General features: G+C 37.3%; 1 protein-coding gene across 4 annotated transcripts in view; it reads right to left on the bottom strand.

Moving 5' to 3' along the window:
- ST18 (ST18 C2H2C-type zinc finger transcription factor) overlaps positions 1-26,562 on the bottom strand; it is a 167,133-nt gene extending 140,571 nt beyond the window's left edge. For 2 of the 4 annotated variants that reach the window (XM_033001111.2, XM_033001118.2), the window contains exons 1-2: positions 25,585-25,733; positions 25,142-25,277 (exon numbers count right to left, since the gene is read on the bottom strand). The gene's annotated coding sequence lies outside the window, so the exon portion shown is untranslated. Of the gene's footprint in view, positions 1-25,141; positions 25,278-25,434; positions 25,517-25,584; positions 25,734-26,502 lie in introns of those variants that run through there. The other 2 variants (XM_033001113.2, XM_033001112.2) reach the window with 2 other exon arrangements.
- Positions 26,563-26,827: the final 265 nt, after the last annotated feature.

Below are 26,827 nucleotides of genomic sequence, written 5' to 3'. Positions count from 1 at the left end.
CTCAGAAATCTTTTAGTTTCCTTTTAAGTCTACAATGCAAGGAGCAACAAAAATCCATTTATGAGAAAATAAAAAAGAAGTAAAGTCAAACCAAATTATAATCTGGTAAATGTCAAAGATATTAAAGTATTCATTTTCATGACAATGAAATTATTTTGGTTTTATTTTTGTGAAGTATTATCTTATAATTTAGAAAAAAATATTGTGTAGGTACAGATCAATGTCTTGATATAGGTGAATTTAGCTGACATGTTTCTGTCCATCCCACAATATACTTCAATTTCATTAAATTAGCAGCTTCTGATGGAAAAACATTTTAACTTTTTTTCTAACAGATCAACTCACCAGAACTATTTTATATTGGTAAAATATGAAAGTATATCACAGAGAGTTATATTTGTAAGTAGTAAGTATAACACTGCTAGGTTCATTAAATATTTTTTGATCCTGAGGGTTCCTCAGTGTCAAAGTGAATGTACAAACTACACTGACTCATGATACGTCTTCCTGTATATCATTAATTGTACCATGTGTATTCAGTCCTCACTTTCTTTAAAAGCTGAAGGTGGACCTGATTTTTCTTAAGAACTACATCAGGTCTTATCTGCATTTTCAGATCACTTTTTGCTAATGAGAGCAAAAAGTCAGACTCTGCAGCAGCCAGTGGCTAGGTTTCCATTTCTTCCAGTGGGGTCAGAATTTTCTCCTTTGGACTTTTGGAAATACTACTTTTTCCGGAAGCATCGAAGTCTTCTTGTGGGCATCGGTAGAACTGGATTTTTATATCTGGCAAATGGCAGGACCTGTTCATCCAGTGGGAACGAGGGTGGGCATATTCCAGGAGCTATAGATGCCTCTTTATACACAGCCTAGTCCAGAATCATCACCATCTGGAAAACAGTTTTAATCATCTCAACACACATATATCCGTTTAGATGTAAGGAAACTATCTGGTAATTTTAGGAGCCTCTCCTGATAGTCTGTTCTTTCCAGGTTTCTTCACAATAGTAATGAATATAGCACTTTTTCTTTCCTCTTGTGCTGTTTAAGAGCAGGCTCTTGCCTGCTACCCTTTTCTTTAAGTGTTATTTGCTCAATGTCTCGCCCACTCAACAAGCATTTTCAGTCTTCCCTCAAGATAAGATATAAACTAATGAAACTGCTAATAGTGAAGAGTACAGGGATGGAAATTACATTATTGACTGAGGAGCACCAACACAAACCTTCTAAAATAGTTAATATATTTTGTTATCATTTTTCCTAGTACAAAAAGTTGGCTCAGCTTTGCAAAGGAATATTGATTGATAGGTTGACAGTGTTTAAATAACAGACATTTCTGAAAATGAATGGTAGAATTTTCTTTCTCAGCATTTTTACAGCAAAGAGATAAAGTATAATGGACACCTACAGCTACACCAAGACACTTTTTTCCTTGAAAGATTTTGAAAGAGATGATCATGATCATCTACACTGCAGCAACAAATATTACAGTAGGGGAAGGAAGGGTAAGCAAGACCTGCAGTTTTCCTCTATCTGTATCACTTGAGCCACTTTATTCCCTGCCCACCAAAGCTGTTTTGCAGTCACCTTCTTCAAGTGAAACCATGTCTACCTTTCTTTTCTTGCCATGAAATACTACATACAGTCAATCTGTATATCTCTGAGAAGAAAGACATTAGCCTTCCAACTGTGATATAGCGTATTTTATCCTGTGCTTTTCCTGTACCACTCCATTACATCTGTTACAGTTTATCCACGATTGGAGATTGTAATATATCTGTTAGTTATCCTTGGGCAGATATCCATTGTAAATATGCTGCCAGATTCTACAAAGATATTCTGTAAACATATCTGGAACAAATAAAAGACCTGTTTTCTGGAGGCAATCGCATTCTCTGTCTTAAAGAAGGCTACCCAAGCTCAGTTTTATTCATACCTTTCCTAGAAGGTATTAGGATACAAAGCACTGTGCTAAATATTTTTGATGTACCTTTTTGTTGTGATGCTGACCCAGACAATAAGCAGGTAACTTTACAGTAGCAGACATTTCAGCATGTATCTGTGTAATAAGGGGGAAGAGGATGAGTGTAAAAAATTAATAATAGTTGGGTATCACAGACTAGTGACACTAAAGAGTGTAATGTGCAAGAATGATAAAACCATTGTGAATGATGAGAATCTGTGACACTCATGAGTTTAAGTGACAGACTCTGCAGCAGGTGCTCTTCAGTGAAGCTTTGTAGACAATGGTGGAGGAAAAAATGTTTAAAAAAAAGCAACAGTCGCCAGGAATTTGTGTGATAAATAACATTTTTTGATCTATACTATCAAACGAGCAGCAATGCACAAGAAGTGTAGCACTAAAAAAGGCCCTTGATGATGACAATCCCCTTATGTAAAATCTACTTATGTCTCCTCTGGCCAGTTCATTTCTCACTCTAGACTTCCCTATTAATCTCCATTTTCTTCAATATAACCAATAATTTCCCATGCCTCTCTGAAGTCCAGACAAATTAGACTGGCTTGTATTTCCTTTATCCAAAAAATTAATTTTCTTACCTGAGATAAATAATAGATTGATCTGACATGATCTATGAGCCCTTTGTTTTGTGCTGTTTATTTCCATCTCTTGTTTATCTTCAATATTTTTTAAGTTTTTGCCTTATTGAGTCATGCTGGTAAGTCCATATTAGCCTAAGTTACCTATTTTCTTTATTGTCTTAAATGTAGTTACTATTTATATTACTCCACAATTATATGATGCCACTCAGATTTGTTAACATATTCTGTCTGATTGTGATTTTATATTCCAATATTTTTGGGAGAATGCCATCTTTTTCTCTCCCTGTCTCCTATACACACATACATTAAGCTCAATAAGCTTGGCTTTAATAAGCCTTCTTTTGCTTTTGTACTCGTCATTGGTCCCATTAAAAACCGAAACATAACATTTTTGAATCTGTTCTAGTTAAAAGATAATTTTAAACACATGGCAACCCTCTTCCTTCTTTGTCCTCTGTTAAGAAATGAAGAATCTTCTTTCTAATTCAAAACTCAAATTGTTCTTATGTATCGCCTTATCCCACTCTTTTCTATTTACCAAAGCACAAGATTATTTGTTGTTTTCTCTTTCCCGCATTTCTTCTGGATTTTCTGCTCTAAAGTTAATATTCTCTTAAAATTCATTATATTGAACATAATTTGGAAGCATTCCTAATAGTTTTTCTTCTTGGACTGGAGTGTGAATTCCAGGGAATTTTTGCACCTTTGACTGGGAAAACTATAGCTTCTTAGAGATGTAAGCTCCTGAGCTCTTGATTCCAGTTGATTTATCTTTTTTCTTTAAGTTTTCCTTTTGTAATTGAAAATACATATATAATAAGGCTAAGATAAAAATGCAACAGCAGTTCCAAATTTCTGAATAATTATTTTGAAGATTTATGCTTTTAATATTTAATATTTAGCTAAAAAATAATATATTCTGTGTAACTTTCTGGGTTTATGACAAATTAGAGGTATTTAATGTTTTTTCTGCTGTATCTTTCTGCCAGAACTCCTTGACAGGATTATCTTGCTGTCACAGCTGATTCATCGTGAACACAGGTGCATATGTTTTCTTTTTGAATCAGAGTTAGGCATAGATGTCATAGAAATAAAAATCTTCCATTTGCAGCTTGATCTAATAAAATACAATTACAGTACCATCAGCATGGAGGAATCTCCCACACAGACTGGTGAACACCCTGGGGGGTATGTTTTAAGCGTGGTGCTCAGTAAATTAGCCACTAAACACCCATTAATGCTAATGAGAGCTCCATGGTTGGTTTCCTGAGCACCGTGCTGAAAAGGTACCTCTAGGTATTTGTTTTAAGCCTGGCCACCATACATTTAGACTAATAAAATGTACTGTAAAAAGTGAACAGACCATCTAATGCAGCCACTAAAGCTGTCTTTATAGTGTAATTTACACAAAGCAAGTTAGTCAATCTGCAAAATAAAATAAAATCAATGTGGATTAGTAGGAGACACTTTTCAAATATGGAGTAAATATAATATTTGCATACAGTAGGTGAATCCAGTATGCAAAAGGGACCACAGAATATGTTTTAAGACTGTGATTAAAGCCTCCTGCCCTGATAACTACAGTCATCAGACATAACAGGACAAATTTCTAATGCGCAGCATAAAGTTGTTTTAACTGAGTCTGTTGGTTCAATTGAAGTTGTATATCCATCATTATTGCTAATTTAATTTCAGTGGTGTAAGTCACTTAACTGAAGTTTCTATTCTCTTTTAAACTGTAATTTGAATGTTTATACTTCAATGTATAATGACAAAATTTAACCGGAAGGTGCAGCTGTTAAATTCTTAACTGATGTATTTCCAACTTGTGCTACAACAGCCATCTCTGATTACACCGGCATTAGCTAAGTTGTCCATAAGATGAGACAATGCTATTAAGCAACAGGATCAAATCTCAAGGAAATGCTTTGTAATTTCATTAAAGCGGAATATAATTTTTCTTCCCATGCATTGGTCAGGTCATGTAGGACACGAGTCCCCGAAATCCTTACAATTTAAATAGCTTTAATGTCATTAAAAATGAAACACATTTTAAAATATCTTGTTTAGGTATAGTTACACATTGACTGTGTTTATATTTCTGTGACCGTCAGGTGGCTGTAGCACCTTCGCCACCTCATGCTCATCTCTGTAATTAAGCTCTGGTTCCTCAGCACTTAGTGCTGAATGTTCAAGGACAGAAACACTCAAATGTGGTGCTCCTTTTCATGGCCAGTTCTATCACTGCTCAACACCTGTGGTGGTTTGGGACTGGCACTCCTCTCCTCTAGCTCTTAGAAAATTTTGCATCAGAGAAAGAGATAAGGAAACTTTTTACAACTTTACTTTCATTCTGAATATATTTCTTCAGTTATATACATTACAAACAGTCTGTCTGTTTTCCTCTGGCTTAGCATGACCACATTTTTTATTAAGATTCTCTCAGTGCAGAAAAATAAGACAGGTGTGTTCTTCTAATTGCGGAGGTAACCATTTTACCATTTGCCAGGAAATGAGAAATGCTACTATGAAATTCCCAGCAATTGCCCAAAGTATAAGCAAATCCTTTGATTTTATCATTTATTTCTTATAACATAGCACTAATCAGTAATCAGAACTGCTGTGCAGGTAGAATATAAATGAAGAGCATCCTCCAAAAATTTACAACTTAACCTCAACATAAGTAGCTCAGAGGAGGATGTTAGTATAAATTTTAACATAACTTCACTAGTGGACTTCAGTTACTATATTGATCATTCTGTGCTCACAGAAATCGTGATAGTTTTGCAGCCTGCACAAAGTCTAGAGTGAAAATACCCAAGAGCCAGATTCTTTCACATGCACATTTGGACAATCAAGTTACTAACTAAAAGCAGTTTCAAAACTATGACACTGAATTATGTTTAAAAATATTTAATGCTGTACAACTTCTCTATTAGCTACTATATAAAGTTCTAGTAAATTCAGTGGTATGTTGATGTACTGGTTTTGGATAGGGTAAGGTTAATTTTCTTCACAGTAGCTAGTATGGGACTGGGTTTTGGGTTTTTTGCTGGAAACAGTGCTGATAGCACAGGGCTGTTTCAGTTGCTGCTGAGCAGTGCTGACACGGCCAAGACTTTTTCTGCTCCTCACGCCGCCCCACCAGCGAGTGGGCTGGGGGGGCACAAGGAGCTGGGAGGGGACACGGCTGGGACAGCTGAGCCCAACTTACCCCAGGGACACCCCACACCACATGGCATCATGCTCAGCGTGTCAGCTAGGGGGGACGAAGGAGGAAGTGGGGAATGATCAGGGTGGTGGTGTTTGTCTTCCCAAGTCCCCGTTAGGCGTGACGGAGCCCGGCTGTCCTGGGGATGGCTGAGCATCCCGTGGAGAGTGGGGAAAGAATCCCTGGTTTTGCTTTGATCATGCATGGCTTTTGCTTTCCCTGTTAAACTGCTTTTATCTCAACACATGAGTTTTCTCACTTTTACCCTCCTGATTCTTTCCCCCATTCCACTGAGGGGGAGTGAACAAGTGGCTGTGTGGCGCTTAGTTGTCAGCTGGAGTTAAATCACAACAGTTGGATATACAATTAATATAATATTGGTTTATATTATATGGTCCCTAAGAGCCATTCAGATTACCCTTTAACATGTATTTGGGGGTGCCCTATTTTTGACAATTCAGTGTACAAATCCTGCAGTGAGAGTGTGAGCTCTGGATTTTCAGCGTCATCTCCAAAAGGCTTTTTAAAAGGCTTATTGGCTAGCAGCTGTTCACGGAATGAACCATCATGGTTTTATGCACATAAAGAATCCTTAGACTTCACATTAATGTCACCCCTTTTAAACTCAGTCATGCTATTCAATTTCTTTAATGCACGAAGTTAGGGAAGCATACAAAACTACAGATCTCTCTCTCATGGTAGAAGAAACATACAGACAGAGCACAATTCTCCTTACCAGTTCCACACACCCCACCCCCCCAAGTCACATCTCTGCTTGAGCTATTTCAATCGCAGATGAATGTTTGATAAATAATTGGGTACTAAAATGCCAGTTTGAGATGACTCTATCTGCACTATTTAATTGCTTACAAAATTTTCAGATAGGTTGTCTTCACTTTGTTAAATGTTCCCTCTGCTGTATTATTTCCCATATATGTTTTCTAGTAAGTTAAATGCAAATTAGCCAATTTTCCTGCCCTTAAGCATGCACAGACCAGATACAGAATTTTAGTTCAACTTGTCCTAAAATGATTTAAGAAACTAGGGATTCGAGGGATTGATCAAAGCTACTATGTTTACCTTTAAAATACTCAATCAAGTGTTCATCAGATTTTCACTTTCAGATCAAAGTGATACAGTACATGAAGCATTTCAGCTGCAATAATGCAAAGGTTCCCTCTGGGAAAAAGAGGCTAGATTTTCCATGTTAATGCTCATCCATCCTCCAGATTATATTGCAAAGCAAAAATTCAGGATGTTAGTCACACTTCAGGTTTCTCACACCAGGTTAGATTTTCCCATGCCTACATGGAGAGAATGTCACTTATATACCTAATTCACAAATAAAGCTGATTCTCTAGGTTTACAAATACAAATATAGGTGATCAAATAGAATTCTATGAAAATAAACACCAAGAAAAGTCAGTATGTCTTGTCTGAAACCATATCTGTTTCTTAAGGCTCTCCAGACCTGTAATGGTAAGGCTTAACTATTTTAATAAACATACAGCAAAAAGATGCTGAAACACAAGCTTGTGAAAAAGCATATTTGGGAACAACAAGTAAAATGAAGATTATTCACCCTTCAAAAATTTATTTCCAGGATGCTCTATCAGAGAATACTAAAGAGTATTCAGTGCTCAGAAGAATAAAAGGCAAAATAAAGACGTAGCAATTCCTCCACAGGAAGCATAAACTCAATGGAAGCTAGACTATTTCTTAGCAGTACATGCTATACCACTTGATAGCAAAAGGGAAAAAAAATGTTGGCACTTAAAACTGGCAGTGTAGCTATCCATTTAAACCCCTGTATCAGATTACCAATACCATGTGATGTCTTATATAAAGCTGGATAACATTCATGATCAGTTTGTATCCAGTACAAAGCTCCTCATAAATAAATAGGGCTAGAGGCATGTTTTGATGGCAGAGGGCATCATACTGCTCTGTTCTTATTGAAAGATGGCCCTGGTTTAGTAAAGATATGTTTTGTTGGCAAAAAGTCTGCTATCATCTGGTTAAGAGGAAGGATGTTCAGACATGAGGCTGAAGCAAACATTTTAGCTTAATCTTTAAGGCAAGTGATTTACTTTGTAGCATTTCAAGGCTATTTATTTTACAGTACAGCAGCTTGTTTGCCTGGAATCACTGTGACTCACAAAATCTTGTTTAAATGGAATATTAGGAGGAAGAAAGAGAGAAAAAAAAAAAAAAAAGAGGATGAAACAGAGAAAGAGTTAGAAGGAGTTAGAAATATAAGTAGAAGAAGAAATAAGGACTTAAACAAGAAGAATGTTAGAGAATAGGAATCTATCAAGTAAACATAAATTTAACTTTATCTTCCATTTGAACCCCTTAATGGAGCCCTTGCTTAGTCTGGCCAGTAGTTTCTCTTTCAAATAGCTTCACAGGCATCAATGGGACAATTTCTAAGACTTACTGCATTTTTATGTCGGTAAGAAGTGGACTGTATAGTCTTTCAGTTGATAATCAACAGAAATGACTACACAGTAGTCAGTAGGAAGATAATATATATTCTATAAACTCAAATATCAGAGTACCAAAAAGAGGGGACTGCTTTAACCACTGGGAACCTAGTATTAATCACTCTTTTAATACATTTGCATTTATTTCACGCACACAAATCTTATTTTTCATGCTATTTCACCCATTATTTTTCTATAATGAAATTGATTAATTAAATGAAATCCTAAGTCTTAGACCTTCCCTTCCTTCCTCTTCCTTGTAAATACACCTTTTTTTTTCCACCAGGAAATCATAGTACAGCTACTATTTTAAATGGAAGAAACTACTAATCCAGGAAGATACTACTTAACATGACTATGAGCAGTCAACCCTGCAGCTTTTATAATCAATGTTTTCAGCTGTTCTTTCCCACAGCAACCTGATCAGCTATCTTTTTCTGTTACACAAACATGGTTAAATCTTTTTCTCCAAATTTAACCTATCATTTTGTGAAGATGCCTTCATGGAATTACCTAGGTATTCATAAAAGCTGTCAGTAATGTTAAAGAATCTAACTTTGATATCAACCTCAGTTAAGGAAATATTAGATAATCATTTATTCTCAAAGTCAGATTTCTGGTAATACTTATATACAGAAATGACAGCTTAAAATTTATCTCATCCAAAAGATATGTTTCATTTCAGATTTCTATATTAATATTACTTTTTGCCAGACACTTTCAATATGTACTATACACCTCCCTAGTCTCTCACATTCTTTTTGGCTTAGTTTGTTTTATGTGATAGTTTTGCTGTGTAACTGGCTTGCTGTTGTAGCACAGTGAATAAATGATAGAGTACATGACAACTGAGGATCTGTTTTTCCATTTTCAGCAACCAGTGATAGTTACACTATACTTAAAAAGGGTTCCTTTGATGTACAAGTTAAAAATGTCTCTCTCACTGAAAGTAAATGGCCAACAGCCATCATTTCTTCATCATTTGTATGTAGGTGTGACATCCTCCATCTGTCCCTGTTGCCAGTTCCCAAGCAATCACAGGATTTAGGGAAAACATGTAGGTAGATGGAAGAAAAACATAAGACCTGTACAAAGGATGGATTACTCTCTTATCCGCATTGATCGCAGTATTAACTGGTGGAATGGAAATACAACTAACAGACAGAAGAAAAGGATTCAGAGCAGTGAGGGGGACAAATGAAATAATCCCACACAGAGCTCATTGCTGGCCAAATTGATCTCAGTCACATGTAGAAGTTGTGCTGCGAGGTTCACGTGTGAGGCTGTCAACCACATGAAAAGCTGCTTTTCCTACCACTGAAGACTACCACAAGAACAGATTTTAAAATCAGTGATAGGACTGCTTATTGGGTTTGGCTAGAGAAACTAATCAAGCTCTGTCTATACTAGTCCTTCTACAGAGGAACAGCTGATTCCACCTAGTTCACAGCCTCCCCTTCCACATTATTCAATGCTTGAACTCCCCCCATTAGTGAAGGAAAAAAGTGAACATATGAGGGCTGTATGTGCACAAGTTTTTTGTAGGCAGGAAGAAATGATATCTGACAAAATAAGAAACAAGACCAGTGAAAACTGGATGTCTTTAAGCAAAAAAGACATTAATCAAAACAAAAGGATATTATAGAAATCTATGTAAAAGGCTTTCTCCATATATACTCATTTTAGTCTCTTAACATTTGTTATTCCAGTATTTGCAGTTTTCTGGCATTTGTTTTTCTTATTTTTCAAATAATTTTACTAGAATTTGAATATTTTCTTTAAATACTGTCATTTTGATATATTAGCCTACAAGAAAAAAAAATAGGAAAGAGAATATTTTATTTCTAAATATTAAAAAAGGCACAAATTACATTGTCTTACACTGCTTACTCATAAATGAAATGCAATTTTTTATTTCGGTTTCAACTAGGAGCAGTTATTCACAATTGAAGTATGCTTCTGGATTGCACAAACTGAAATTAACTTTCAGCTTTTAGAGGAAAGCAGCAGCAGCGCTATCTTATATTTGTAAAAAAACTCGTATAAGCAACCAGATGTGACTCTCTGATCTCTATTCTGCCTACTACATTTGAAGAATTTATCATTTAACATTGAAGAAATTATTTGATTTTGTAAGGAGCAGATATGAATGAAGATTCAATTGCAACACAAATGAGACCAATTTGCTCCTAACATCTAGGTATAAAGTATCAGAAATGCTTTGACACTAAAAATAACTTGCAAAGACAGAACAACACAATGACTTTAAATAATATGTGCAGACATATTAGGAAAGAAAATCGGTAGAGAAGCAGAAAATAGCGGATCTTCCATCAGTCACTGCTCAGGCTCACTCTCGGAGGTGCCAGGTGTGGATCCTAGTAACCTGCAGCCTCTTTCGCCTGTGGGGTTTTCAGAAGTCACAGGTGACCTAGCAGCAACAAATGGTATTTCAGCAGACAAAAGCAGCAGCTGGTTTGCCTAATGGATCTTACAATGAATGACATCAGTCGAATCCCCCAGCAGGTTAGGGGCGGTGTGATTGGTCATGCCAAAGATCAGAGACAAACATGCCTAGAGACATCAGGAAGCTGGTGGCTAAATCCATTGGTTGCAACCTGGAAAGTCATGGATAGAGAAAGACAGTTTATATGCTTCCAGTATGGAAGTCCTGTCTAGAACAGAACTGATGGAAATCCCAAAGGCACTGTCTTATTTCTTTACAAATGTGTATGATCATAAATCTAGATGGAAAACTGATCCAGAGCTCGGTGGACACTGGTATTGAACAAGTCTTTTGAACAGCCTTCTGTGGGGTAACAAATGTGGATTTATCTTTCATCAGAAAACTGATGGATTGTTCCTACAGATCAAAGAAATCAGAAAAAGGCTGTAGCTATGAAGAAATTATAGTAATAGGAAAAAGTAGTAAGTGGAAGATCTGGCACAAGAAGTTCCATCATACTGGGGGCCTAACAGGCGAGAATGGCTTTAGTGACAGAAAATGATTGAGGATTCTAGCTAGGCTCTGCATCTACACCTAATAATATTTGAACAGAAGAGTCCTAAATCTTCAGTAAGTGCATGCAGAGTCAGAAGGCTTATGCACAGAAAGCAACTATTCCTGAGCTAGTGTTTGTCGATGACCACAGTCTCTTGTCTCAAGTCCCCAGGGGCATGTAGTTAGTTATTGGCCAGTTTGGATGTTCTGAAAAACATTTCAGACTTACAGTTCCTCTGAAAGAAGCATGAATTCAGGCAAGACCAGATAAGACTGACTCTCCAGTGTTCATAAATTCAGGGTAATGAAAAATCCCCTTGATTGTCTGCATTTCAGATACAACCCTGAAGATGGAAGGGTAGGTGACAGTAGTATGGTATAGGGGCTTGGCTAGTAATCAGGTAATGTCTAGGGAAGGGATATGATGATGATCCACAAGGGAGGGCCATCACATAACACTTGTCTCTACTGTGCCTCACAGTTGGGAGATTTAGGCTGCATATCCTTGATAGGCATAACCTTGCTATTATGTGCTTCCATCAGCTCAGTCCCCGGGCTCTTCTGTGATTAACTGAATAATTCCATTTGCAGGACATGATACCTAGATCCACAGTTCTGGGGCACTTTACATTACTGGCACTGCAGTTACGATAATCACAGCTGAATGGTCATGTAGCTTGTCTACATGATGACACAACCCCTCAGGTCATTATTTGCAGAAGGCTCCAATCAGAAACTGAAACATTACAATAACCTTAAAGCTAATCTTATCGTGTAACAAACAGACTTTTGTGGCAGAAGATTACTTCTCTCTCCTGGCAGACTTGGATAATATCTCTATTGTACTAAACTGTGACTGTGAACTCTATAAGGCAGAAGAAAGAAAAGGAAATAAAAAATAAGCACTCAATTACATCCTGTCTCCTCTGTGACATACCTCTGTACCAACCTCTGTTCTCACCTTAAAATTTATAAAATGTCTTCTACAAAAGAAAAGTACTCAAGCCTTTCTGGTAGTTTTGAGAAGATACTTCATCATCACAATGACTGGCATCAGGGAAAAGCAACTTAGACGACTGCTTTTTCATGGAGTAGGTGAGCAATAATGTCAGGAACAAATTGTGATACTGCCATAGCAAATGCAGGAAAAAAATTTCAGAACCGTCACACAGCTAATTCAAATTGAAGGGTATTAAACAGGATTTGCCCACAACTAGCTTGCACATTTTCTACACTGCATTCTTAAAAATATTCCTTCAAGATGTGCAACTACAAGGCTAAATTGATGAAACTTTTTCAGATACCACAAAAGGAAAAAAAAAAATTAAAAATTCATGAGGTGTGAGAGATGATTGCCAAATATACAGCCATGAGATTTTCAAATTCTAATCATACGTTTTAAAATTAAATTCAGCATTGAAAATATACACGTTCCTTCACAAAAATGCCTATGTGGAGTTTCACCATTTCCATTTGGGTACCCAATCTTCAGAAGCGCTAAGTATTCAACAGCATTAAAGGTGAATGAAAAATGAAGATAGTCAAACTGTACATGAATATTTTTATATGGACTTCAACATACTTTCTTCTCAAGCCCAAGATCACTCAGTTACACATTCTAGGTGGATAAGTTATAAATGAAGTTTTTACTGCAAATCAAAAATAACAAATCTTAAATGGCTGAAAGGAAGAAAATAATTTTTGCCTTTTCTACTTCTAAATTATGAATAAGCCATCATAATCTTTCTTTTTACTATGTAGCATTATTTCAATATTATAAAGAAACCTTTTCTAGATACGAAAATGTTGTGGATAATTGCTTTTTTTATTTATGAAATTATAAATTCTCCCTCCCAGGTCTTCATTATCATCTTGAAGAAGTCTGATTGTCAGATATACCCATCCCAGAAAATATCCCTGTTAGAATCCAGGTCTATGATACAGAATACACATCTCTTCCTCATGATCATGATAATATGAGCACAGGATGCAGAGTCTTGCTATTTTGTGTGAGAAGTTAATATAGGTGATCTATCTTTCCACAGAGGTTTTACAAGGGCATGATTACTTTCTAGAGAAATATTTTAAAATCCTTTTTAACTGTTAGGATTATATATGTTGACAGTTAGAAAGTGTGTTTTTGATTCTCAAAAGTCTCTCTGAAATTTGCCGCTAATTTGATGTGATTACAGCTAAACTGCAAGTTTTATTTCAAGCATTTCTGTAATAGGTACAAAAAATGAGAAGCAACCTCATGATTTCATGAGGCAAATGAACAATACTAAATTGTTATCTGACAATTCTTAGGTTCACCAACCTTCAAAAAGCTTAAAAAACTGCAAGTGCCTAAGTGTTGCGTTTGCTTTGCAGTTCTGCTGGTACAGGAGACAACATTCCTCGTGCAAGAGTAGGCTGCTCTTTTTCCCACACCCGCCGCTCAGCGCCGGTGAAGTCAGCGGGAATGGGACGAGCCACACAGCTCCAGGCTGCCGGCCACGGGCCAGCAGGCTCCTGCAGCCGAGGCTGCATTTATTAAACTCTGCTTTATAGGGGCCACCGCTTTGCGGGGAACAACTTCTGCTTCCGGTAGAACAGGAGCTCAGGTAGTGTGAGATTGTGAGATGCGACATTTTTCAGAGGAAACGAGTCTCCTTTTTATCAAGCATCTCGATACTAGCAAACACAGCTAGCAAGCTTGTTCCAAAATGAAGCTCGCAGGCTGAGAGGAGAGGAAGAGCATTTACAATATGGAATTGATCCATTTTAACCGTTCTAGCTGGCAAATGTGCTATAGAGAAGAAAAAAAAAAAAAAAAAACAAAAACAAAACAACAACAACAAAAAAGAAAAGCTTAGAGTCTACAACAGATAATCTGGCATGGATCATGAACAATATTTTGTAGGTGGGCCCAGCACTAAGCAAGGTCCATTAGGCTCAAAGGACACTGCAACAGAACAATGGAAGCAGACAGGAAGTCTGCACTAATAAATATGCCCATTGGGCCAGTGCCACTGCCTAGCATGGCATAGATACATACAGAAGGATTATACACTAAATGGTGCAAACACAGTCCAGTCCATCTGTCATAAACATTAAGTCCAAAGGCCACAGGTGCAGATGGCACTAAAAAGTAAAAATTACACCCAGACAGAGATCACTTCATGTAATACGGAGAAGAAAAAAAAAACACAGCAAAGCAAAACAAAACAAAACAAAACAAATGCAATGATTTGTTTCCAATCAATAAATGTTCTCAGAATGTCCTTGACAATCTCTGCCTCTTCCTTCCCCTCTGTCATTGTACATGAGGAACATATATTTTATTTCGCAAAAGTACTATGAGCATTCAGGATCATTTTTTATTCAGTTAAATATAGCTATTTGATATTTCAACTAAAAGGCAAATAATTTGAAGTAAGATTCAGTCCTTCATTCTAGTGTGTTGAGAATAGGATGTTTTTTCCTTTTGGAAACAGAATCTGTTAGGCTCCAAGTATATCTTGTTTGAGGAATGTTCCCATACTAAAATGCTTAATAAAAAGGAGGAGAATGTGCTTCTCTCTCTCGTACTCCTGGTAAACAGAAAGGAAAGTTACATCTTGTTAAGTTCCAAAAAGAAGCAAATAATTTCTGCTCTTTAATCATTTTACATAACGCTTGTACTTGACACTGATTTCTCATGCTGAAATATCTTTAGCATGTTCACTATATCTCTGTGGATTATGTACATAACGATGCTTATACACCATAGAAAACACCTTATAGAAGGATTTAATCTGCCATAGATTTCTTCTTTCATAATTACCAGAGGCTAGTAACCAAATATCCATGGCTAAATGGGAGCAGACCACCAAAAAAAGGGCTCCAAGAAGAGCCTATCCAACTGAAATCAGTCCCCATATAATACACTGGCACTCCAAGATTTTATCTTTAGTTACCAATTCAACTGTATCTCAAACCTGTGGAAATCAGAATTTCATGTTTGTCCATTTAGAGACTTTCTTTGATATAGCTGTAGAACTTGTACAAGCACTTCTCAGGTTGTCAGATGATTAGATGAGATTACACTTACAAAAGAGTTTTAAAACTATAACCAAATGCAATACATCTTTGATGCATAGTTGGATTGTGTTAGATCCCTGGTTTAAAAAAGAAACGAAAGCCATCCAAGAATATCAACATATTCTAACTCTATAAGTCCACTAAAATTCTTGGTAACCCCAGTGTTTTTTCAGGAACAGAACTAGTTTTATTCATACAAAAATCTCTAGACCTTTTTTCTCTCTACAAGAACAAGTATTATCTTTTTATCTTTAATCAACATTGTCCATTGTGCCTCATTCACTTCACTCATAAAATCTGATCTCCAGAACTCACTGAATAAACCTGATGCCTTTGTGATAACTTCAGCCGTAAGATTATATAAACAGGTGAATAAGACGTGCTGTATTTTCATTTTCTTCTGGACAGATTTTTTGTAACAGGGCAGCAGACGTTATAATCACAGAAATAATTACACATGCTATTTCTTTGTTGTACTTGCAGTCAAGTACTGTAAAGATTTAATAATACAGAAATGAGTCAGCTGAATGTTATTTCCAAAATATTAAAGAATCATTCAAAACCATGAAGTTCTACAGTTTTTAATTTTTAAGAGGTATATACCCATTAAGCAAGGGTTTGAGTATGATCTCTACAAGAGATAACAATGAGCAGCATCAATATAATTTTCCAAAATTCTCAAATTTACACCATTTAAGAAAGTGGGTGGTTTTGGTTTTGTTTTCATTTTTGTTTTTTCTTTTAAAGATCAAAAAGTATAAACAGTGATTCTGAAGACCTCTTTCTTTACCTAATACCAGATGATTGTAGTCTTCCTGTTGTGATTTTTGTCTTCCAACTGTGGGGGGGTCCAGTCTCTCATAACCAGAGCACACCCACATTTGATTAACAGATGACTACTTAAAATCATCTAGGTTAGTCATGGATTAGAACTAGGGACTTTTCCAGAACCCAGTTTCCAAGTGTTTATTCCCACCCTGATGCTGCATTGATAACTGTAACTGTGACTTCAGCTACTCCTACCCACTCTACTTCACACTGTCCTCAGTGAGCAGGAGCAATGAGAAGAAATCTTCCTCTCTCATTGACTAGGTCTGCCTGAGCAACTGTGAGCAGACGAGACCTTGCTCTGCCATATATCAAGCCATCCTACTCTCATACAACCACCACAGGAATAAATAAATGTGACACCATGCCCGGCCTTGCAACAAGGCTAACTTGTCACAGTCACTGCAGTGACAGCTGCTCACACAGTGTTAGATTACTCATTTCTTATTAACTTGGAATTCAGGCAGAGTTTGTTCCCATTTCCATTTGTGCACTGTAACTTCTGGGTAGCCATGACAGATGTGTGCCAGGGTGTACGGAAGGAACCTAAAGGGGTTTCCACAACCCATCACTAGCTGTCATCACCCATGACTCCTATTCCCTTCACCACAATAGTGGCAACACATGTGGTCCTGACTGTTCTGAGCTTCTCCAAAGCTACTGTATTGTGTCCTCATTCCGTCTGCAGATCTACATCATGGTACCATAGGCCATCCTATTCCCTACCAACAGCATTCACCATCCTGGCCAAACATCTGTACTCAGTAAATTTCCAACATCCCAGGAGCAATGGCAAGGACTGTTCTGAAGAAAGAATCCTCCCAGCAGGCACAGAAGGTTCAGAGGCTTGGATAAACCATAAGATTACAACTGGAATGCAATTTTTTTTTTATATTTTGAATTATTACCCATGTGAAAAAATATACTTTGCCCTTACAGAGTAGTGTAGCACTACATCTAATGCCCATCTGCAAGGGAATCTCTTCTGACATTTAGAGATTCGTTACAGCTCCTTAAAAACCCAAGCTCACCTGATGTATGGGAATGGGTGAGCTTCCTTAGGAGGCAGGAGGCAATATTCACTTAACAAGGAAAATGTTATTTCAAAAGTTGAAACACTATTATTTTCTCAGAATTGCGCTGCCTAAACATGATTTTTATTCCTGCAGACATCTCTGCCTTCTCAGAGTCTTTTCACAGGGCATATGCTCCTGCCTTCAGCCACCTTGGTAACTCTCCACTGAACTTGCTCCAGATGATCATCATCTGTCCTGTTTGGGCATATCCAGAACGGGATGCAATGTTCTAGATGTGGCTTAGTTAGTACCAAGTAAAGGGAAACAACAACTTTCTTTGATCTACTACTTATTCTGCTGTTGACACAGTCCAGTGCTTTGTTAACCTTCGTCACTCTCAGCATACAATGTTTAACCTTCTGTCCACCGAGACACTTACGAATTTATTAAACAGGATGGATTTCTGGACAGTCCCCTGAGGAATTCAGGCTCTGAGACAGAGTATGAACCATTACCCACCACCCTTTGAGTCCAGTGATCCATCTAATCCATCCAGTTTTCTACTCATCTAGTAGTACAACTATTCTCTCAGTAACAACCTGCTTGAATATGAGGATGTTGTGGGAGACTGTGCTGAAAAACTTACTAAAGTCAAAGCAGATGACATCACCTGCTCCCCTTAACCATGAATCCAGACAATCCAGTTATCTCATTATAGAATATAATCAGTTGGTCAGGAATTAAAATCCATGCTACTGCAAATAACTTTTTTGAAGAGAACTTGGTATAAGCATACCAGGTATAAACCATTCACATTCTCTGTGGTCATCTTTACCACCAACACTAGGCTACCAGAAAATCTTTACTCATACATTTCCTCTGAAGTAGTATGTCTGCTACCAAAATAGAATATTTTTGACACGTGCAATCACATGATTAACACTTCTATCAGAACACTATTAATAATTTTATCACTGAGAAAAATAGATAAAATATTTCTGTGATTCAGATTTGTGGGAAATTACATGTGTTTCTGCTTCATGCTGTTTAAAGCCACAGTTAGTATTCTTTAATACTTTTATCCATACTCCATCTAATTTTAATTAAACATTTTCTTAAGTTTAACATCTTAATTCCTGGAACAAAATTAATGTCAATATGAACTTGTTGAGATCATAAAAAATATTAATGAGATCCCGAGTAGTATTTTCTTGCAGAAATTTCATAATGTTCTGTATATGTACATATTCATATAGAGATATAGATATAAAATATGACTGTATTGATAAAATGACAATATCTGTAAAACACAGACAAGTTTTCAGACAGGCACATTTCTTTTTCTGGACCAACACAAAACCCCCAAAGAATAGTCAAATAATATAATCAAATAACATTGTTATTCACTGTATTTTTACAGTGTTGGAAAAACCTACTGCATACAACTGAAATTTATATTTGTACAAAAGGAAAAAGTAAGACTATGTACTTGTTCAGTATTTCTGTTCTGTGATGCCCATTTTTAATATTCCCTTGCACGATATTGAGTAATCACAAACATATACTATGGAAGATCTTTTTGATGTATTATAATTTGTTCATAAAAGAGTTTTAGGTAGAGTAGAGCCAAACATAATATTTGCTTTTAGAAGAGACTTGCTAAAACCAGGAAGGTCTTCAGAAAAAAACTTTGCTTGTAAACATAATCATGGATTGAGCTCACCCTCAGAAAGATTGTCAATGACACAAAGTTGTGTGGTGTGATTGACAGTCTGGAAGGAAGGGATGCTGTCCAGAGAGACCTTGACAGGCTTCAGAGGTGGGCCTGTGTGAAACTCATGAAATTCAACAAGGCCAAGTGCAAGGTCCTGCAGATGGGTTGGGGCAATCCCAGACTTGGATGTAGGCTGGGAAATGAGTGGATTGAGAGCAGACCTGAGGAAAAGTACTTGGGGGTGACTGTGGGGAATGTCAACATGACCAGGCAATGTGCGCTTGCAGCCCAGAAATCCAACAGTATCCTGGGCTGCATCAGAAGAATTATGACCAACAGGTCGAGGGAGGGGATTCTCCCTTTCTGCTCTGCTCTTGTGAGACCCCACCTGCAGTGCTGTGTTCAGATCTGGGGCCCCCAACATAAGAAGGAGACGGACCTGTTGGGGCGAATCCAGAAGAGGGCCATGAAGATGGTTAGAGGGCTGGAGCACCTCCCTTATGAGGACAGTCTGAGAGAGATGGAGTTGTTCAGCCTGGAGAAGGGAAGGCTCCAAAGAGACCTTATAGCGGCCTTCTAGTACCTAAAGAGGGCCTACAGGAAAGATGGGGAGGGACTTTTTACAAGTGCATGTAGTAATAGGACAAGGGGCTTTAAACTGAAAGAGGGTAGATTTAGATTAAATATAAAGAAGAAATTCTTTACTGTGAGTGTGGTGAGACACTGGAATGGGTTGCCCAGAGAAGCTGTGGCTGCCCCCTCCCTAGAAGTGCTCAAGGCCATGTCCTGAAGGCCAGGTTGGATAGGGCTTTGGGTAACTTGATCTACTGAATTGTGTCCTTGCCCCTGGGAGGGGTTTGGGACTAAGTGATCTTTAAGGTCCCTTTCAACACAAACCATTTTATGATTCTATGATTTGAATATGTACTACAAAATCTGGATTCACATTTATTTGGTTTACAGTTAAGGTGATAGTGTGAATACTGACTTCTTAGAAATACATAGGTATAAGAGAAATGATTGAGAAATTTTCTATGAAAAGGAAGTGATTTTCAGAGTTCCTAGAAAGCCTTAACTCCATGTATACCTCAGTTTTGAAGTTGACATTATAAAGCCTACAGGTCCTTAGGCTCAGGCCACCCCATGCAACCAGTTTTTTTCTATTACGGGAATATGTAAAACACTGAAGACTTGGGTTCAACATCCTATTGATTTCAGTGGGTGGTAGAGAATATCAAGAAGAGACTGGAGTCTAAAGTTGATTCTTGACATATGAGAAAGTGACAAAATGAAAAAGAAAAGGCTAGTATTGACTCGAGTTACACAGTGAAAAAGGTTACAAATTCCCAATATAACTCCAGGGTAAAGGGATAAAAGCCAAATCCAGCTATACCATCCAATCTAATAAAGTCAGGGAAAAGCATAATTTCTGATCTCTTAAACACTGTAGAAGCAAAGTGTCTCCACATTTATGCTTTACTAAAATGGTAGAACCACCAAAAATGAAACTGTAATATTGACGTTTTCTTGTGATATAGAGTACATTTTCCAGAACTATACCAATTCCTTAGCCTGTTCTCTCACTCCTGAAACTGGTGAAAAATTGATCTCTTTTCTCCCTGTGGAATGTGTGAAATTACAATCTATTTGCCTACACTTATCATTCTAATTTATTTGCTCTAATTTATTTTAGGTTATTTTGCAATCTGCAGATTGATAACATAATTACAGGTGACCTTAATTTATGCAATTGCTGGTGCAAATGCCAGTTTCCTTGATTATATGAAGAGATTTCACTAGTGCCACTGTCTCATTTACCGGTCACCACTGACTGAATTAGCACTATTTCCATCTGGACACAAATCCACAATTTCTTGGTATGTGTTTAAACAGAAAACAGAGTTTTATAGTTAAATGACATACCTCTATCTCAGGTAATGCAAAAATGTTGGAAGTCACCCCTGTACACACACACATCAATAATGAAGAAATCTATCCTTGACTTAAATGGACATAAATCCTAGCTATATGGTGGTAGTATAATTTAACTATGCATAGTTACTTTGCAAGGAAAAACTTTCAAAAACGAACAATTAAACCAAAGACGTAAGAAAAGAGGGACAAAATAAGAATATAATGTAACTATATCTGTGAGTGTGTTTGAATGCAGTGTCATAATGAAGAACATAACAAACATTAATCTACCAAGAGACTGAGAATCTCAGTGATAAAATAGACCTTCTGTTCCTTGATCATGAATAGCTCTGCTGTAATATTCTATCTTTGGTCTGGGTACAGATAAGAGTAGCAAACTTCTAGTGTAACATTATACTTGAACTATACATTTCCAGCAACATAATTTTGGTCCCTGAATTTTGGGGGTTTATATCCCATATGTTACAGAAAAAAAGCAGACCAGATGTTCATGAAATTTAACATATAAAAAAAAAATAATTCAAGCAATAGAAATACTTGGAGTTTTGGACTTCAGCATTGACTGGCTAAAACCAGAGCATTTAGTATTTTAAGAACCACCTTAGCTTGAACCTTTGCACTACTTTTCAGGAAAAGCATTTGAGGAGGAGGGCTTCCTCCCAGAATCAACTAATGAAGAATATCAGTTACTGTAAATGAGCAGTTCCACTGTGGCTCTACAAAATACAACTTCTCACACCCTTTTTACCCAATAAAAAATGAGAGATGTGACTAAGGCCATAGAGAAGTATTGTTTGACATAATGGTATGGACACCAGAAATTTACCTGGGGAAAGAATGTGGGTTTGGCTTTTGGATTCAAGACTATTTTCTCAAAACACAGTCAAAGCCAAGAGTGAAATCAGTGCTAGAAATTGTTTTTCCACTTCCTTTTAAAGGAAGAAGAACTGGACTGAATTGAATGGAATTGAATCCAAGCCTTTGGTAAGAAATTTGGTTTCAAAATGAGAATTGTCACTTAACATGCCATCACTCATATGCCACTCTGTTAGACTTGACCCTGTGTTATGAAAGAAATTAGATTATTTCTAAGTTTCCTTTCCCTCAGGAAAGAAAATAAATGTGTCGAAATAAGCTTGTAGAGCTCCTCATCTCACCATTGATTCAAACATCGGGACTTCCTTTGACTTTGCCAAAACCAGGATTTTGCACTACACATGTAAAGTGAGATCTTTCACAAGGAAATTCAGCTGTAGTGGATTGGAAAACCTGTGTGTGATGTTACCATGAGAGAAGAGTGGAAAAAACATGTCAAGGGTCAGATATACAACAGCAGTTTATAACATCTCCATCTCCTTCCCACCTCATATTATACTGTTGTTTGCGGTCACAGTTATCAGGGAATCTTTCCCCTGCAGTAACCCTCCCTTAAACCCCTCTGAACTGCATTCACACTTAGGCCATCGGACTCCAGAGGCACACAACACAAGTGCCTGTGAGAAAGGGTCGGAGGGTCTGTCTCGTTCTCATCATTTTTAAGTGAATGATAAAGCAAATAAAAAGAAAATGTGGTTTTCCGAGATGTCGGGTACTTTCCAATGCCTCCATAATAAATTTAAAGAAGTACATGAGAGGTAAAACAAGTGAAGATGATTTTCGAAAACATGCACTGTTTGTGTAGTTCTATTCTCTCTGAAGGTATTGGGAAATTTCTCTCTAAACTCGCAGACAGCAAATGTAGGTCAGTATTGGAATCAAAATATAACATGTCACCTTTTTCTGATGATAATTTGTTTTGCAATTCTTTAGTAGTCAAAAATTACAATTTAATAGCAAGATAGTTTTCAAAGTACTCAGCTGAAGTTCAAGGAAACAGAATGAGGACAGGCAGGCTGCTCTTTCTAGAGCCACAGAAAGCAGATTGAACAGAAGCTTTTCAGAGATGAGCTTTTGCAGCTAGTATATGTTGAAGGATCTTTTCATGCACAGACTATACACGGTGATTCTTTTCCTTGCTTTAAATCACAAAAGGAAACCACGAGCAAACAATGGCTTTAAAAAGTGAAACAAAAGATAATTCAACTTTATATACAGAGTCTGTCTGCCTCTCTCTCTCTCTCTCTTTCTGTATATATGTGTATATACACAAAGAAAAGACTTTTAAAACACTTAATGATAATTATTCAAACTTGTTACCTAAAATGAGAAAAATTCTTTTGTTACTTTAACTGCACGTATCTGAAAACTTGTTTTGTAAAAATTATTCTCTTTCTCCTAAATTTTTGCTACATAATCATCACCTAGATGCATTTGTCACTGCAACATATGTAAAAAGTACTACACATTGGTTTTGATAATGATGCCACAAAATAAGGTTTACAGCATCTCTCTGCAAGCTATAACATGCTACAAAATGCATGTCACTGCTTAAAATACTGTGTTTAAGCAGTCTGACATTATCATATTATCCCAAGTATTTTTCATCTATCTATTGAAGAGGAGAGGAATATCGACTGTAAGTCTTTACCATATTTTAAAGGAAAAGTTAAAGATCGAAAGTATAGAGCATAAATACACAAAGCCTTGGCATTCCACTTCCATTTCAGCACTCTGTACTGACCTCTACTGGTTTCTCCATCATAGCTTTCATAAATATTAAACAGACTATTATTGAACTTTTGCACTCCCTTGTTCAATTCAGGGATAAAATAAACTGTATCTCACCCTGCCAACTTCTCCCTGACTGAAAGTAATCAATCTTCCAACTATTGGTGGCAGTTTACCTGTAGTGGGTGAGACTCTATGAAAAATCATCTGTTAAAAAACCCGAACAATACATAAACAGCTGTAGAAAGATATTAAAATCAGAAAACCCCATTTTAGCACTTCGGGTGTATTTTTTCTGTCTGAATAATTTATCACATTTGTTTTATTCAACTGCTGTCTCATGTCTGCTTCATTAGCTGTTTGGTACATAAAACCTGGTTTTGCACTGTACAATACCCAGAATCTGACTCATGATGAGGACCAGAAGTATTACTGCAGCACAAATACCAAAGTTGTGAATATAAATTCATCATCCTCAGTCATTCCCATTTGACGGACTTCTGCTTCAGAGGACACACTTCCCTCTGGAAGCTTCTTTAGAAGAAATATTTGCTCTAATTAGGACAGAGCTTGCAGCTTATCTACCACATGCCAGTGGATCAAAGTACAGTAGCAGGTTTGACATTATAGAAGTATCACTGTAAATGCTTTGTCAAACCAAAGTCATTACCCTGTCTTACTAGGAGCAGTGACATACTCACCGCATCTTTTATACTACTAAATGAAGTTCAACTCATCCACTTTCTAAGTGATCACAATAAAACCCAAAGCTCTAGTTCTTTATGTACCTTACAGTAAAAAGCAACTCTAGTCATACGGAAATGAGAAAACTTTTCCATCATCTTTTAACAAAGAACACTTCCATTGTCAGCAACACTCAAAACTTTCCAATTTTAAAAGCCTATTTTTAGATTTCTTTGTTACACAAGTCTTTGAGTATGAATAACAGTTTTACAAATCGTGAGAACTTCATTTCCCCTCTCTGTTCTATCAGTGACTCCAAACAATTTTTTTTTTTTTTTTAAGTCACCTGTACTGGCTGGAAAAAACAATTGTTGACCACAAAAAGCATGAAGCTTTGTTTTCTGTTGGTATACATAATAAAACAGATCATATATTGTTAATTCAATTTCAGAACAGCAAGATGCCTATTATTCATGAAGCTATTTTGTGTAATAATGCATTTTTCTTTAATTTTCCATAAAAATCTCTTTAGATCCTGAGTATAAACAAATCAGATCACTCAGCATGAATCTACATTATGCTCATTCTGTATAAATAAATATCTAAACTACATCTGTGTGCTGTTTTTCTTTTAAACAAAAACCATCTTCCCCTGACTTTTTGAACACTCAGACTGCTCTCCCTCCTTTTACCACCACTGAACCTGGCATCACTACATCCTCACGCTGACAGTGCTTAGAACCACAAGCAGCACACTGAAGAGATGTTAGCCAACAGTTTTCCCCCCCCAAGCAGCAGAAAGGTGCCGGGTCCCCCCACTGCCTGCTGCCACATTCCCCGGGTGCTGACCAGCAGAAGGAGCAGAGGGGATGCCCACCCAGCCCCCCAGCCCCCTGGGTACCACAACCCCCTTTGCTCTATGTCTGAGCAAAACTACAAGCAGCATCCTCAGGTTTGATGTCTGTGATGAAACCCCACACATGATCTTAGACAGAAAACACAGTGATACTGGTTTGGGGTTTTTTTCCTTCTTACCTTGACCTCGTGATTGAGTACGGGCGTCCAGAAGGTCGCTGTCTCCTGGTCCTGATGGATTTACCACTGCTCCGATTCTTGCACTGCTGCTTCTAGGACTTGGATGAACAACTGGATCTGATCTTCTTATTCTGTTCTGTGTTAGAAAGAAAACATTTTGATGTTCTGTTACTAGAACTGGGCCTTTGCTCAACACATTAAAGCAAGTACATAAATGTTTTGAGATTTGCAAATCAGCGTCTTTTTCCGTAAGTGGGAAATACAAAATCTTATTAAGATTTCCTACAACTTACAAAGGAGTGAAAGACATTGATTTTCACTGAACAAGGTGTTGACTGGATCACCGTGAAAACATCTTCTTTCCAAGTGGCATTTTAAAGCAGTACTTTCAGTCAGCTCTGTGCAAAATATTCCACAACTGCCCAAATAACTTTTTTCCTTACCTCTGGTATCCCAGTGAGGTCACATTCTGTTAAAAACATCCTGTCAAGCTTGGTACAAAAGGGCTCCAAAGAATCAGAATGCAGAAGCTATGCAACTTGCTGACTAACTTTGCTCTGTGTTATTTACCAACCACACAAAGAAAATGCTGTCTATTCAAAACACAGTTCAAAACTCTCTTCACAGAAAGTGAGTGAACAAACAGTCCCATGTCCAATGCTGTAGTCACATCTCCCATGAGGCCCGGTGATAGCTCTGGGGCATGGGACGGAGTGACACCACCAGCAGTCACTACAAGGCACTTTTGTAAACAAGTTATGTGTGTGCGCAGAGGAGGAGGAGGCGGCGGGTGTTACTTTTTCTCTGTCTTAACATTAAGCTATATTTGCTTTATCATCTCTAACCAGAACATCAGTCTTGCTTAGCCTACTGGGTGCATCCGCTATAGTCCTTGGTATTTTCCTCACTATAACCTTTTTTTTTTCTTCCAGAAGGGATCTGAAAGGAACATCTGGATTTAGTGCAGGATCTAGATTTGGAACCCTGGAGCCGGGTTAAGCAGCAGAAGCTAGTTCAGAGTCTTCCAGACCCATCACAGAAACAGACAAAGAAGCTCAATGGCTTACCCTATTTCACACCCAGCAAAATTCAAGTGGCAAGTCTTTTGCTTTTGTTTGTTAATGAAATAGGCCTCAAGTATAAGAGCCATACCCATGTTTCAAGTGTTCATTATTCCTATAACTCAAAGTGGGAATTCTGACCAAAGTTTATGACTATGCCTTATTATTCAACTGAATTCTTAAAGCAATTTGATATTTCTCTAAATATCAGAGGAACTTTAGTTTTTGCATTTCAAAATCATAAACCCTCTCCACCCACTTTCATTATTTTAAACCCATCTATTCTTTGAAAACACTTACCCCACTAGTCACAAAGCCACACTTTGGCAGAGAAGCAGAAATGTCTTTTTCAGCTCCGTATAGGAAGAGAAGTACTGTGCAGATCCAGTGCTTCCAGGACTGGCCACTGGCCTCCACCCACACCAAGCCACTCCAGTACTTTTCTTTATACTTACAATAAATCACAGACAACTATTTCCAGATGTGGAAAGATGAAAAATTGTTCTCATTGATCTCTTTGTAATTTCATTCTTTAACTGCCAGAGCAGCATTGGAATTCTTTTTCTGCCACCCAATCCAAATCATCTTTCTTTCTTATCTACACAGCAGCCCTTCCCATGCTTGC

Source organism: Tyto alba, unplaced genomic scaffold (assembly GCF_018691265.1).
Source record: "Tyto alba isolate M040663 unplaced genomic scaffold, T.alba_DEE_v4.0 Super-Scaffold_27, whole genome shotgun sequence".
Taxonomy (NCBI): Eukaryota; Metazoa; Chordata; class Aves; order Strigiformes; family Tytonidae; genus Tyto; species Tyto alba.
This window is presented reverse-complemented; position numbering and strand designations above follow the sequence as displayed.